We start from the raw sequence: 12,463 nt of genomic DNA on the forward strand, positions 1-12,463 counted from the left end.
TGATGTGACAGGAATGTGGTAGAATATTGATGTAGCAGAAGTGTGGTAGGAATGTGGTAGGACTGATCTAGCAGAAATGTCGTAGGAATGTGGTAGGACTGATCTAGCAGAAATGCGGTAGGAATGTGGTAGGACTTTGGTGTGGCAGGATGGTCGGAATGTGATGTAGCAGCAGTTTGATATGAATGTGGCAGGACTCGATGTGGTAGGAATGTGGTAGAACTGGTGTGGTAGGAATGTGGTGGGAATGTGGGCCGACTCTCCGTATTTAACTCCAGTCTCTCTAACATACCAAAGTTGGCTGCAGTGTTGGTCTAGCCTGAGAAGAGAGTAGCCCAGTGTAGTACCTTGTAGCCTAGAGTAGTCCCTTGTAATGTTGTGTAGCCTAGAGTAGTCCCCTGTAGTGTTATGTAGCCTAGAGTAGTCCCCTGTAGTGTTGTGTAGCCTAGAGTAGTCCCCTGTAGTGTTGTGTAGCCTAGAGTAGTCCCCTGTAGTGTTGTGTAGCCTAGAGTAGTCCCCTGTAGTGTTGTGTAGCCTAGAGTAGTCCCCTGTAGTGTTGTGTAGCCTAAGTAGTCCCCTGTAGTGTTGTGTAGCCTAGAGTAGTCCTCTGTAGTGTTGTGTAGCCTAGAGTAGTCCCCTGTAGTGTTGTGTAGCCTAGAGTAGTCCCCTGTAGTGTGTAGCCTAGAGTAGCCTGCTGGGGCGTGTTCTAGTATTATAATGAGGAGTACTATACCCATCCTCTCCAGTATACACAAACTGAGCAATATTCCCTAAATATCTGTTCTCACTGTTTTCAATTTATATTTCATTATTCTCAGCCCTTCCATCAATATTCATAGAAACACACTCCCTCTTGCAGTCCTTTTGTAGTCTCTGTATTCTGTTATAGAAGGTGGAAGTGTTGCAGTGGCTGCGTTTGTTTGTGGTACAGTGGGAAATATGGCTGAGATGATGATAATGGCTCTGATAGCGATGATAATGATGATGATGATGATACACATATCGAAGCCAAAATATTTATGACGATGATGATGATGCTACATATTCGTATATCAAAGCCAATATTTATGATGATGATGATGATGATGATGATGACTACATACATGAAAACCAATATATATCATGAAATACATTGATAAAGTAATAGCAAGTAAGTAGGAAGTCCAAGAACACCAATTGCTCCAAGCCTTCAAGCGAGCAAAGATATTTATTAGTAAAAAGAGAATTATTTTTCACCTGGGCGCCAGCAGACCGGCAGCCCTTCTTTTTGACAGGTGAGAAGCAGCTTACTCTTACGTCCTATTACACACACACACACACACACACACACACACACACACACACACACACACACACACACAGTACAAAACATTACACCCCTGCATTATCATGGGGGAGTGAAAAATAAACAAGAAACTAAGCAAAAAAACTCAGCTAACAATAAGGGCAGCATGAGCTTTGGCAATACAATAAACGTCATGGGAGTGAAGGGGTTGGCCACCAAAACTAAGCCACACGCCCTCAACTGTCCTCGCCTCCGTAAGATCCGCCCACCTGTGCTCTGATTGGCTGTCGGTTTGTTGTCACGGAGACATTTAATTCTTTGGTACTTTTAATTCCTCTTTAACTTCCAGGCCATTTAAATTCTTCCCCCGTTGAAGTTAAAAAGACACTGCAGCTGATATCGTGAATGAACTTATGTCTGTGGCAAACTCTTAACATTTAAGGGCTGCTGGGGGTGATAGTTTAAATGTATCTCTTTTGATGGAACGTCTTCACTTGTTTTGTACTTTAATTATCTTTTCTTAATGTCCTCTTGTGTTGTCTGGCAGTCAGGGAAAGATATATGTATGTTTATTCTTGTTAGATCAGCTTCAGCACTGTAGTCGTTTGATTTTGATTGAGATGTAATGTAATTTTAGGGAGGCTGTGATGTCATGGGAACAGCCTCCTTCTCAGTGAAGACCCTGTAGTCCCTAGTTCAGTCACCTCTTAAACTGTGTAGGGGGTGATTGTTGCCCGCCTGTGGATTTTGTTGCCACGTCTAAGTGCTTATCTTGATAGAAGTATGCCGTTTCCTGCTTAAATAAAGGAAGACGATGTTTGGTCAGTGTGTTGCGAGGATGGTGATGTTTGGAGATAGGTATGACTACACATAATATTGATCTAGAAGTGATATTTTAGAAAGTTATGGAATTTTGCCCCATTTTTTTTTAGTGCCGTAAATTATGTATGCAGGATAGGCAGGATGTTTGGGTGTGTTGATTATTGATGTGCATTTTTTAGCGTATATTTGAGTGAACGATGCATTTGATAGCATGTCAGTGTTATTAACCCCTTCAGTTCAATGACGTACAGGGCATTTTTGCATCTTAATGTTACTTTCAGACGATTTTATTCAGATCAAGGAAGATTTATGGGCTTGGAGGGGTTTAACCCCCTCCCTATCTATCTATCTATATACCTAGGCTGCTTCCCCCAAGGAAAGGGAGGTAGCCGAGACAGGACGACTCACTCTCCATTTACTCATCCATTCAAACACATTCATTCGCATCTTAGCTCCAAAGGGGAGAACGGACTATTTTTTAATCTTGCATGTATGCATTTCACTATAATAACCCAAGTACATACTAGTAGTATTACAGTTAAATAATTTACTTTAATGCATTTATTCAAATATGTATACAACTTGTTTAAAATGTAATATTACTAAATAATCACTATTTACTACGAATAATATATGTATACAATATTCATACAATTATGTTACTTTTACAATATTATGTATTTCACTTAATTAGCTTATAAGTTCATTATAATGTGTATATAGTATGTATTAATATGTTAGGACTATTAACTGTCGATGGTACGCCATTTTCGCGCGGCCGAGCAGATGTCAGGACTACATATTATAATTACAAATCATAATAGACAGATAGATAAATAGATAGATAGACAGCCCTCTGCGAGCCTGGGAAAAGGAAATGAGTTTGCAAGTTACACTGAGGAAAGCTGACAACAGCGGCCAGTAAGGAGATGATGCAGTTAGTTGTCAGCAAACCACCCGGGAACAAAGCCCTGGTGACCACACACATATATACACACATACTCACACACAGGCTTCTTAAACTTTCCATCCACGAGGAACACACGTGATACGTCTCCTGTTTCACCAGAATTTAGGAAAGAGAGCTCAGAAGGAGACAGGCCTTAGAAGAGACAGGTCACAGGGAGAAGGGCTTGGCAACTTGAGAGAGAGAGAGAGACAGAGAGAGCGAGACAGAGAGATAGCTAGCGGGACGGAACTCTATACTTACGCTCTGTGTGAGAGACTTGTTAATATTTCCAAGACAAATAAAAATAGTCCCATACTATTCTTTACCTCTCCTGTCACTACATGACAAATGGGAAGCTACTCCAAGATATAAAAACCGCTCGTCCACAAGTCATAGATATACAGTATATATATATAACTCAACCACAAAGGAACCACACAGTCTTTTATGACATTTAGTCTTTATGACAAAGGTTTATTGTTGTTGTTTGCTGGTTTCTCCTTTTCCCATCTCTCTCTCTCTCTCTCTCTCTCTCTCTCTCTCTGCCTTCCCCTTCTTCCTTCTTCCGTTTCTTCCTGTGTTTCCTTCTGTTCCTTCTTTCCTTCTCTCTCTCCTTTACCTTCTTTTCTTAATCTTATCTTCATCTCATAAATTAGAAATCATAGTCTTAGTCTTATCTCTGACAGTCTTGAAGGAAACTTTAAGTCTGTTCTTTTGTGCTTTCTTTTGTACACCTTTGTATTCCTCCTCTTCCCATCTTCTTCGTCCTCTCTCTCCTCCTCCTCCTCAGCCTCTCCCTCTTCGCTCTTATCCTTCTCTCTCTTTTTCCTTCTCATCCGCTCCTCTTCCTCCTCCCTTTTCATTCTAATTCTCATCCTATCCTCCTCCCTCTTCCTCCTCTTTCTCTCCACTTCCTCTTCCTTCTCCTCTTTCATTTCCCCCCTCTTCTGCCTCCTCGTTCTCTCCCTTTCACCTTCCTTCCATTTCTTTCCACTTTCTCTTCATTTTCCTCTTTCATTTCCTCCCTCTTCCGCCTCCTCTTATTCTCCTTTTCACATTCCTTTTTCTCCACTTCTTATCCTCTCCCTTCTCTTCATCTCCTCCCCCTTACTCTTCTCTTTCTCTTCACCTCCTCTCCCTCATCCTCTTCCTCTTCCTCCGTCTTCCTCCACCCCATCCTCTCCCCCTTCCGCTTCTTCTTCCTCCCTCTTCCTCTACCCCATTCTCTCTCCCTTCCCTTTCCTCTTCCTCCAACCCTTTCTCTTCCCCTTCCTCTTCTTCCTCCCTCTTCCTCCTTCCCGTCCTCTTCTTCTTCCTTCCTCCATCAATCTTCCCATTCTTCTTCCCTCCTCTCACTACAGCGCTCGTACACTTGGAAAGATTTATACTCGTAGTTTTGCCTTAGTCTCCCACCTTCCTTCAGGTAACTCACACACCTGGTATGACTTAGGACAGATGAAGTCAGGTCAGGGAGTAGAGTAGGCCAGGGGTTAGGTCAGGGAGTGAGGTCAGGGATCAGAGCAGGGAAAAGAGGTAGGGAAAGGTTGGAGTGAAGGGGTCAGGGGTCACAGCAGGGAGAAGAGATCAGGGGTCAGAGCAGGGAGAAGAGGTCAGGGTTAAGAGCAGGGAGAAGAGGTCAGGGTTCAGAGCAGGGAGACGAGGTCAGGGTTCAGAGCAGGGAGAAGAGGTCAGGGGTCAGAGCATGGAGAAGAGGTCAGAGGTCAGAGCAGGGAGAAGAGGTCAGAGGTCAGAGCAGGGAGAAGAGGTCAGGGGTCAGAGCAGGGAGAAAAGGTCAGGGGTCAGAGCAGGGAGAAGAGGTCAGGGGTCAGAGCAGGGAGAAGAGATCAAGAGTCAGAGCAGGAAGGAGAGGTCAGGTGTCAGGTCAGGGGGAAGAGATCAGGGGTCAGGTCAAGAAGGAGAAGAGGTCGGGGGTCATGTCAGGGAGGAGGAGAGGTCAGGGGTCAGGTCAGGGAGGAGGAGAGTTTGGTAATCCCGAAAGTAGAGTGGTGGACTGCGGGAGAAGGTCAGCGTTAGTCTGCAGTCAACTGGGTTCACATTCAGTTGACTAATATGCAAAGTAAGTCGCTTATGAAGAGAAGTTAGGGAGCTTCCTTAACCGACGAGAGTACAGGTCGAGACATCGTTCGTGAACTTAGAATAATAATAATAATAATAATAATAATAATAATAATAATAATTAGTTGTAGTAGTAGTAGTAAGCCTTTAGGAAAGACGTATCCCCACCAAGTGGTAAATGCAGTAGATATGGACTAATAAGTATGACAGTTTCATCTATAGGGGCATAAAATAGGACTCGTACACTATCTTTAAGTAAAGATGATCAAGCAAGTAGTTTCCAAGATACAGCTATTTACAGATAAGTTTCCTTACATGGTAATAGCTCGTAAATACTTAAGTTTTGGCAGTTTCATATATAAGGACATATACTAGGACTCATACTATATCTTTCTGTAAGATATGAAGAGAATCTAGCAAGAAGTTTCCAAAATATTACACAAGACAGATTTTTCCTTATATGGTCATAGCTGGTAAAGTACAGACAATATGGCAATTGTACATATACGGGCATCAACTACCACACATACTCTATCTTTCTGTGTGATATGAAGCCAAGCCACCGGTTAGTTAACGAGATACAGGCCCGGATGGAAAGACAGACAGACGGACGTACAGGGGCGATTACTATAACTCCACCATATGGAATAATAGTGGAGATGATGATAATAATAATAATAATAATAATAATAATAATAATAATAATAATAAAAGTGTCGATGTAGCAGAAAAAAATAAATGTTAAATGTTCTACCATCTCGAATTTATAAGCTAGAGAAAATGGCTGAGAAGTAGCAGAAAGAAAATAAAACTAGCATTTAGGGGTAAGAGAAAAATAAGTCACGTGCAGAGAGGAAGGAGAGTCGAGTGAGGCAGGAAGTAAGAGTGTGATTATATGAGGTGAGGCAAAGGGGCAGGGAGAGGTTGGGTGAGGCAGAGAGATGCAAGTAGGGGTGCAGAGGGAAGGGAAAGGTTGTGAGAGGCAGGTTGAGGTCCAGAGGAAAGGGAAGGGTAGTCAGAAGGGTGAGGCAGGATGAGGCAGGGTGAGGCAGGGAAAGGCAGATTGAGGGGCAGAGGGCAGGGAATGTGGAGAGGCAAGATGAAGCAGGTACAGACCAGAATAGGCATTGTGAGGTAGAATAAGGCAGGGGCTGGTGGGATACGATGAAGTACAGAGGGCTGGGAGAGGTAGGGAGGAACAGGGAGAGGCAGGCTGAGGGGCAGAGGGCAAGGCAAACTGGGGAGAGGCAGGATGAAGCAGGAACAGACTAGAAGAGGCTCTGTGAAACAGGATGCGGCAGAGGATGGTGGGATAAGGTGAAGTGCAGAGGGCTTGGAAAGGCTGGGAGAGGCAGGGTGAAGCAGGGTGAGGAAAGGGTGCTGGAAGAGAAGGGTGAAACGAAGAAGTGGAGAGATAGGGAGAGACCGAAAGAGGAGAGATAGGAAGAGACAGAGAGGCAAGCAGAGACAAAAACATATGTAGAGAAGAGAGGAGAAGATGGTAGAGAATGATATGGAGAGATAGAGAAGTAGAACAAGGAGAGGAGGAGAGATTGAGGTAAGGAGAGGAAAAGAAAGGTGAAGCATGAGAAGGGAGAGGAAAGGAGAGATGTGGAAGTCGACGGGAGAGAGAGAGAGAGAGAGAGAGAGAGAGAGAGAGTAAAGGAAAGGAAGTTCAGAGCTAAAGGGCAGCAGAGTCAAGGAGGAAGTAAGACAGTATTTAGATAAGATGCGAGAGAGAGAGAGAGAGAGAGAGAGAGAGAGAGAGAGAGAGAGAGAGAGAGAGAGAGAGAGAGAGAGTGTAGAGAAGAGGAAGTTCAGAGCTAAAGGACAGCCGAGTCAAGGAGGAAGTATGACAGTATTTAGATAAGATGAGAGAGAGAGAGAGAGAGAGAGAGAGAGAGAGAGAGAGAGAGTAAAGAAGAGGAAGTTCAGAACGAAAGTACAGCCGAGTCAAGGAGGAATTAAGACAGTATTTAGATGAGATGAGAGAGAGAGAGAGAGAGAGAGAGAGAGAGAGAGAGAGAGAGGGAGGGAGGGGCAGGCAGGCAGGCAACCAAGGTGAGGCTGTATAATTTATTACCTTTACACAGAAACTCTCTCTCTCTCTCTCTCTCTCTCTCTCTCTCTCTCTCTCTCTTCATGTTAGAAGAAATTATTAGGGCCGGAGGTGTTATTCTTATACTTTGTTATTTTAATTCTTTACTTGAAACAATCTTGCGGTGTTCTGGCTTTTGGTTCCTTCATCATTGCAAAAAAAAAATGCTCAACTTCTTCCATATCAGAGGTAAGTAAAATTATCTTCTGGCCTTTGGTTCCTCTTCCTTTAAAAAAAAAATATGTTCAGCGTCTTCCATATCAGAGGTGTATAAAAGTGTTGAATAAAATCTTGTGAAAGGTGTAAGTGTAAAATGGAAAACAGGTCATCAGACTGAAGGGATCAATTAATGTGTGTATCATAGTGAGTTCACTATGACAGACAGAAAGACTCAAACTGATTCTTTAGGTTAAAAGCTTATTATGCAAAGGTGAATTGGAATGTTTCTTTTCCTGTTTTGATAAGCTGACATAGATCACTGCGTGTATGTATTTTAGTCTTTTCCGTAACTCTAATTATTAGTTTATGGATAGACACATAGTTAAACACGGTACCAAGTTCAGATGTGTTGATATATTATTTCTGGCCAATGTTTATTTTCGTAATTATTTTATTGATTCATCTTCTTCACTACTGGTAAGACACTATATCTTACTGTACTACAGAGGGTGTAAGTATAAGAACAATATTTCTGCAGATACGCTGATATAATTATGTACAAGGAAGTGATTTGAGAAACATCCTTAGATTTGTAAAGCCAAATTTTCAGTAAAAAAAAAAAAATGTTGCCTGTGTTTGCTAACCCTTCCTGTTGATGGGTGTCACGGTTTTTTTTTTGTTTTTTGTTTTTTTAAATATCACGGGGTTTTTAAAATGCTAATATTATTTTAAATGATAATAATATTCAATAATATTGCAGAGCAGGGACAATGATTGTCTTGCTACATCAAGCAATGATTATTTACGCTGGCTTACCGTACTTCGCCGATTTTCTCAGAACGAGAATTTATAAACTTTTTCAACAGTACACAGCAGAGACTAATTACTCACAAATGCTGATTATTAGTACTGTTAGCCTCTGGAGAAAGTTTCTTCACCCCTGACAATAAATAACTAATACTAACAATAGTATCAGGTTCTTGCTGATGCTTAACTCCTAGGAGGCACAACGGATTTTAAGCTTAATAAATAAGACTGGCCTAAATACCAGTTATGAATGCAAAACGTTTATGCAAGCTAGGAGCTATATGAGAAATAAGCTTAACTGTGGAGAAATGAAGCAAGAGTTTACATTACATTAAGCTCAAGAAAAAGAACTGTTAAATTTATTGATTACAAAATAAATTTAACGTTACATTTCAAATCAAATTAATGAGATCGCACTCACTCACTCACTTGAGCTAAATTCTTACACCTAGGAAAAACACCTTAACAAAGCTCTTAAAACTAGGAAAATACAAAAAGGAAATACTAGTCAATGAATGCTGTGTATCACCCAAAGCTGGAGAACTAAGGGTGGGAGCACTGGAGAACTGTAGTCAGTGGAGTCTGGGTGCTAGCGACCTCTCCTCTCACACTTCTGGAGCACAGAACCTCTCTCCATCAGAGCAAACACTGGACTGAATAAGTCGTGGGAAAGAAAAGCGGAGCACTAGGCCGCATTTTTCTAAGGGTCGAGTGAGCGAAACGCGCCCAAAACAAATTGCTTAGTGGAAGCACTAATGTCTCACACAAAGACGATCACGTATGACAATGAAAAATTGATTTGACAAAGCTTCCATCCGAATGAGCGGTTAACTGAATGATAAACTGGGATTCCACTTGAGTTCGCGGTTTCCCACAAAAGCCAATGTCACTAGCCGACTTGTGACATTACGCCCCATGAAAATCAAATCTTTTTTCCTTCAGAAAAAAAATTTCAATATGCATACATATAAATCCTAGCTCAGTCACACAAGATTCACACTGTGGTGTGTGTGCTATCCTGCTACAGGAGAAAGTCGCAGTCGCTAGTGAGCGAAAAAAAACTCGTATTTACGTTAATAGAAGCAAGCTTGAGGGAAAAACTCCGTGACAACAGTGAAAATCCTGTACTCAGGTCAAACTGAGTGAAAAGTCGCTACATTTACACTGACAACTAATTGTTGTGTAGCGTGGTGTATGTAATACACGGTGTAGGTGTGACAGTTGTAGTGTAACTGTACCTACGTGTAAAATGACACAGTAAATAATAATATGGCGATGATGAAGGCAGAGGAGAAGAGGCGGCAGCGTGCGGCAGATGATCAGCTGGCCCGCACAGCAAAACTGCTACACCCATTGCTGTACCTGCAAAACCAATTAAGTTGCAGCATCAAAAGTGTCAATTAGACAAAATTCTTATTACGTTACGATTACTCTCTCTGCCTAGCAATCAGTACATGCTGTGAAAAGTACCCTCTAGCTGAAAAATACAAGTGACCGCCTAAGCTTCGTACATTCGAGGCCGCCATTAATTATAGCACTCGATTAGTGTCAGCAAGTTGAGAATCCTTGTGCAAACTCGGGTCTTCCATAGCCTCGAGTCGCCTCTGCGGAGTTCTCACCTCCCCCTTAACCTACAGTACTTATATTAGTATCGGGGAGCTGAGAATCCTTGTGCAAACTCGGGTCTTCCATAGCCTCGAGTCACCTCTGCGGAGTTCTCTCTCTTCCCCCTTTAACTTACGGTACATAATATGTATGTACAGGCCCTGGACATACTGTGTCCTGTGGGGCCAATGGGCGAGACGTCAGGTCTGCAACCACTTCACCACTACCCTGTCTCTCAACTGTCTCAGAGATTATGGGTGTGGTTACGAACGGCACAGGAAGGGCATGTCCCTGATTAGTGGTGTTGCTTTGACACACACTGCAGGAATGGACAAAACTATCTATGTCTCGTCCCATCCCTGGCCAGAAAAAGTCAGCTCGGATACGGCCCTGGGTCTTCCTTTTGCCCATGTGACCTCCTGAGGCTGAACAATGACCCCATTGTAACACTGCTAGGCGGTACTTGGCGGGAACGACAAACTGCAGTCGAACCTCGCCCTCGAGTGTTCGTGACTCACGGTAGAGCTGTCCTTGTTTGCGAAGGAACTTGGCTCGACCTCCCCGTGAATACTTAATCACTCGACCCTTTTGTTTGTTCTGCATGGCAGCAAGTGTCAGGTCAGAATGTTGTTCTTGTACAACAAGTTGGCTACACATCAGATCTTGTGGCGATTCAGTGATCACTGGGGTGACACAGTCTGGAGCCTCAGCCATGGCTCGTGTTACCGCAGCAGCCGAAGTCGGAGTAGCGTCATGTTCGGTGCAACTATCCTTGACACCATAAATGTTTCCTATGATGAGTTCAAATAAAGGTTCTGGCATGACAACTGCGAGTGTCGTACCAGTATAAAATGGAGATGCCACCTGGAGACACGCCTCAGGGAACAATCTCACTGATCCATCAATAAGGTTTGCATGGATCTGTCGACCTGTATACTGCTCAGGCCGAACTAAACTCTGCTTAACAGAGCAACCTGAGGAACCATTGTCTCTCAGGACCTTCACAGGGATGCCTCCCACAAACCCTGGCTGAGCAAGGAAGGTACTGTCACCTGTGGGAGGGCCTGTGGAGGAAGTAGCTAGCCACTCATGAGGCTGCTGAATTGATGTGGCAAACATTGTGCCTTGAGAATTAAATACTTGAGGGTTTGTACTCACTGCCTGTGAAGATGGAACATTGGCCATCTGTGGAGGGGGGTTCACTGTCACTGTGGGACTAGTGAACTGTGGGGGAGTACCCATACTGGTAGGGACGTGACCACCGTGCTGCTGCTGAGGAATGAAGGCTGCTTTCGCTTCCTGCCTCTTTTGAGCTGGTGGTGAAAAAGTTTGTCCCGACGGTCGGTTGCGTGGCTGATACTGCTGCTGGTTAGTGTACTTGTTGTACCTCTTCCACTCAGGTTTCTGAGTGTTTTGCCCCTGGTCCTTCCACTGCGGTTTTGGACCTTGGCCATTACTCTGAGAATGGCCTTGTTGCTGGGGTTCAGTCTGAGACGGCTTCCCAGACTTGGCAGTATCTTTTCTGCTCCAGGTGTTTTGCTTACAAGTTTGATACCCGTATGCAGTAAAATACGCGTCAGCCTTTTCTGCCATTTGGCTGGCATCTTTCACCTGGCAGATCTTAAGCTGTGCTATGAGCTCAGCAGGCCACGACCTCTCTAGCTGTATACACAGCATAAGGTCAATTATCCCCTCACGCGTGGAAGGAGTTTCATCTTTCTCCATCCACTCATTTATGTAAGCAGTGAGACGATCAAGGAACTGAACAGCTGTCTCCTTGTCTTGGAGACGAGCTCGCATGAACTGAACTTTGGCGTCGTCTACTGTGAGACCATACGCCTTAATGAGTGCAGCTTTCATCATTTCATACGTGAGATTGTCTCCACGAATTCTGTGGAGAATATCGAGGGAAGGGCCCTCAAATAAACTAAGAAATTGGATATGCTTAGCTGCCTCATCCAGTTGATACATGTCTGCCATGTCCTCAAAACGAGCTATGTATGGCTCGATTCGCTCGCTTTCCTTGTATGAAGGAAGCTTGATGCGTGGGGTCGCCAGGACATGTGTAGGAAGAGCGCTAGTGGAGCTTGGACCAACTGCACCGGATGTGTCTGAAGCCAAGGAATCTCGCTTGAGCTTCATCATTTCATATTCGTGTTTTTCACGTGCTTCTCGCTCGGCACGTTCGTGCTCTCGTTCTCTCTCGCGTTGTTCACGCTCGTATTCACGCTGCTCTCGCTCTTGTACTAGCTCGAGTTCGCGTTGTTTTTGCTTGTGTTCGCGCTGTTGTCGCTCTTTTTCTAACTCGAGCTCGCGTTGTTTCTGCTCGTGTTTGCGCTGTTGTCTCTCTTTTTCTAACTCGAGCTCGCGTTGTTTCTGCTCGTGTTCGCGCTCCTTTTTGCGTTCCTTACGCTGTTCTTGCTCATGTTCGCGTTGGATTCTACGCTCTTCACGAGCATCTTTCTCACGTTCTTGCTCGTAATTAAACCATGAGAGAACGTAACTCTGTATTTTCTCTGGGTCTGTGAGACCCATATCTTTGGCTTCCTGTAAAAATATGGTGGTAGCCATGACGCTAATTTACTAAGCAAACCGAAACTGAGTACTGACTGCTTCGCAAACGAATGCTAATAAACACAAGTAAAGAATACAGACACAAGCT

This window comes from Coenobita brevimanus, chromosome 116, assembly GCF_032717465.1.
Source record: "Coenobita brevimanus isolate Jiangsu-jjx chromosome 116, ASM3271746v2, whole genome shotgun sequence".
Taxonomy (NCBI): domain Eukaryota; kingdom Metazoa; phylum Arthropoda; class Malacostraca; order Decapoda; family Coenobitidae; genus Coenobita; species Coenobita brevimanus.